The following is a 3,749-nucleotide window of genomic DNA, read 5'->3' on the forward strand; positions in this document are numbered from 1 at the left end:
CTTATTATTGCTTACATCCACTTCATTTGAACTTTGGTGGATAGTTGTCTCATTGGCAATCATACCACACCTCCTTATTTTTATATGGGCTGACCGTTGCATTCGAATTCTAATTGCGATTGATATAATACATTTACACATGTATGAAAAAATAAAATAAAAAATATCTCTTAACTTTTTTACATTTACGTTTTAACTTATGGTAAAAGCGATATTTTAATAATAACGGCTTAAAAAAACACTCGACAAATATGTGTTTTTATTTGTATTAAACTATGTTTTTTGGAATTTTGGAACGAAGCCCTTCTGACAGTCTGGTTACAAAATGAAGAAAAAACAAGAAGAAAAAAAAACCCACCGGAAAGGCATATAGAATACATCAATATGTTGATACTGTATCATATGAACTGTTTATTTCCAATGGTAAGATTGGCGCCAGTATAACAGTAAAGTAACATATTAACTAAGTCGGAATTTTCAGTTTATCATAACTTAATAAATTTATATAAGACCCATGCTTACCTTTAGCAGATTTTGATAATAAAAGTTTCACTGTGTTTAAGACTTCTTAAGTTTTTTCGCTATAGAGGCACCAGAAAACAACATATCAAGTTATACTTCAAATAAGTATCAGATTTTTCGTACTAACATATAAGTCATTTGAAAAGGCACTGGACTATGTTTTACATCCCCCAATTACCGGTAAAATATCTAAACTGATAAAATAACTAAAATGTAAAGCATATTCCATAGCCACATACATAAGTCTAGTGTTAGTCCGATACTTCAGTGAACCATAGAATATGTCGCCGTTTCTGATGCATCAAATGTATGTTTTAGCATTTAATATTACAGTGCTAAGAGAAATATAATGTACTTGAAAATAATTTCCAATGAACATCTTAATGTTCCTATTCGTTTTATGGCTTTATTTCAAGTGCTTGAAATACTACGTCTTCACATTATTTAAACAAAAAAACACAAACAAGTATATAATGGATTTTTTTATATTTATCATGATATCCCTTTGGTTATCTGTGGTTTCGTATATCTAAGAGCATCAATATATATCCATTCCATTGCTCTATACGGGGATAGCAACGTACAGTCATCTTGCTCACCTATACTTTGGTCTGAGTTAGGTTTGTTTGTACGAAATCTTGTTGCTCCCACAAAAAGACCTGTGTTGTTATAAGTCAGCTGTAAAGTAGCTTGATTCCACTGGTCAAACGTAGAAGCATTGACATCGTCTAGGAACTTTATGGGTTCAGTTGTTGCTTGGTACCGTCTCTGTGCAGAAGATGAAGATTTCGAATATGCAAAATTGACTGCTTCCTGAAATGATACACCGAAGAAATACCAAACATGCTTCAACAGCTTTTTTCTTGTCCCAATTATCAGATTACATGAACAGTGGAATACCAAAAAAGTGTTGAGATATGGAGATCCAGAACCATGTGACATAAATATACAACACTACGGCCGAACAGACAAAATAGTATACATAGAACAAATACATTTTAACGAACACAAAAAGGCAATTAAATACTTTGTTTAATATATTTTGACAGCTTTTAACGACCATAATCTATAACAGTTTTTCCAGTAAAACTTCAAGAAACATATATCTAAATTCATATGAATATGTAACTTCAACGAACTTGTTATACTTAATGAACTGGTTGATAATGAGGTATACATCGTACGCTTTTAGGCCATAAAAGCATGCTTTGAATCTATTTATATATTTACCCCTTGGAAGTAGACCGTCAAAGAAGTGCAGCCAATTTTCCTGAATGAATTCCATATCAAAACTATTATTTAAAATATATTTCAATATTAACTAAAATTAAGAATATCCAAGCTTCGTGTGTGTATTTTGTAGGTTTTGGTCGTATTTCTGAAGATTGAATAACTTATAAATGGCAAACTGTAATTTTGATAGATCTTGGCAAGTCTTGAGAACTTAATGAAAAAAAAGAATAAGTTTCCACCAAAACAAATTATGTTTTCTTCAGTTGGCATGTAAAAGATACAATATGTTATCTTTTTAATAGAGATCTGTTAAAACAAGAGGCGGGAGATACAAAGGGGACATTCTCAAAACTCATAAGTAGATGAGAAACTGACAACGTCATAGAAAAAAACCCGTAAAGATGGATAACATTGTAAAGATGGATATTATTTTGAAGTTACGAAAATGTGTGAAATTATAAGTAAGAGACTTCAATCAAATTCTAAGGTGTCATCAACCTCCCTATTTTGACTCTACAATACAAATAGCCTGCAAATAGTCACCAAAATGCCAGAATTGTAATTTAGTAAGCCAGACGTGCGTTTCGTATAAATAAGCCAGCAATGGCACTCAAAACAAAACAGTGACAAAATCAATTAAGAAGTCGAAGAGTTCAAAACAAATGATTCGTCAAATATTGGTGAGGTCATCTATATCTCGAGATACAAATAAGTTGCAGTGTTTCAAATGATTTTGATATTATGTGTATACAGATGATCAACAGATAATGACCTAATCAGTGATATTTCATATCAACATCAGAGTGATACTCTCAGAGACGAAACTCCGCTAGCAATGGTATTGACTCTGCATCTTCGACGTGGAGAGTTTAAACATACCTGATTTATATCCTGGCATGATGATGGGTTTCCAAATTGTGTGGAAGTTGTCAGCTTTTTTACTGCATCTTGACTAGTCATTGTTGCCTTAAGTTGAGTTGGACTTTGTGGTATAATTGCCTTATCTGCTTTATTACTTTCAAACATTATCTCAGTCGTGCTGTTTATCTTTAAATCATCTAAAACCTTAAAAGGAGGTTCACGTTGTTGTCTCTTTGTAGCAGACATGACACCGCTTTCATGGTTGACATACTAAAAAAAGAGAGTCGCTAATCTATTAAGAGAAAATGTCTTTGTAAAAGATATTTAATAAAAGACATTTTTTAAATATCTTGGCGATTATTGTTGCCCTGGTAGATATTTCTACACGAGTACTACTGTTTAAGCTTATACGTTTTGTTATGATGAGTGGGTCCACACCTTGTTGTCTTTTTAATTTAAGAACATTAATTCTAATATGACGACCTATATAACGTCAACCAGTATAATCACGGTATATCTACTTTTAGCGCAAACGCATGAATACGCACAATTGGCTGTTCATGTGTTACGCCCAACTTATTTATAGGCCAGGTAATCTCAAATTTGCGACTGTAAACCCTACATTTTTACGTAGGTCAAGCTTCACATACAAGAATATATGCAATGTTATATGACCCTTACAGACGTTTAAAAGCAATAGTCAGACTTGTATAATGAAGTCAATTACCTCCACTGATATTGAAGTAAGAAAATTGATAATAAGTTGTTGGGCTGTAATTGTCCAGTAGGATACTTTCTCCAAGTTCTGGTCAAGTGCTTTTAAATCTGAAAGAGGCTAAAACAAGGAGAAACTACGTATTAGTATATTTACATATTGTTATTGTATGTCAGTTCTTCCCCGATCCATGTTCACGTGCCTGTCTGAAACAGTTACAGCGTCAGTGGTTACCTTTTTCAGTTACACCTAAATGTTTTTGCCGCTGGGTTGCTACCGCATAGGTAATATCAAACCATATGATATCAAATCGAGTGGTAAACAATAGGTAAGTGCATATACAGCCTGAATCTATAAAAGCTATGGATAAAAGAAAAGATATGACAAGGTAACTTTTTTGGTCCTTTGAATTCAAGAA

The 3,749-nt window shown here is 32.8% G+C and overlaps 1 long non-coding RNA gene across 1 annotated transcript; it reads right to left on the reverse strand.

Moving 5' to 3' along the window:
* Positions 1-991: 991 nt before the first annotated feature.
* LOC127738952 (uncharacterized) lies at positions 992-2,889 on the reverse strand. Its single transcript, XR_008000227.1, has 2 exons — positions 2,635-2,889; positions 992-1,335 (listed from the first exon to the last, which is right to left on the reverse strand). It is a non-coding gene; the product is annotated as an uncharacterized LOC127738952 (long non-coding RNA).
* Between the last annotated feature and the right edge of the window lie 860 nt (positions 2,890-3,749).

This window comes from Mytilus californianus, unplaced genomic scaffold (genome assembly GCF_021869535.1).
Source record: "Mytilus californianus isolate M0D057914Y unplaced genomic scaffold, xbMytCali1.0.p SCAF_4, whole genome shotgun sequence".
In the NCBI taxonomy this organism is placed as follows: domain Eukaryota; kingdom Metazoa; phylum Mollusca; class Bivalvia; order Mytilida; family Mytilidae; genus Mytilus; species Mytilus californianus.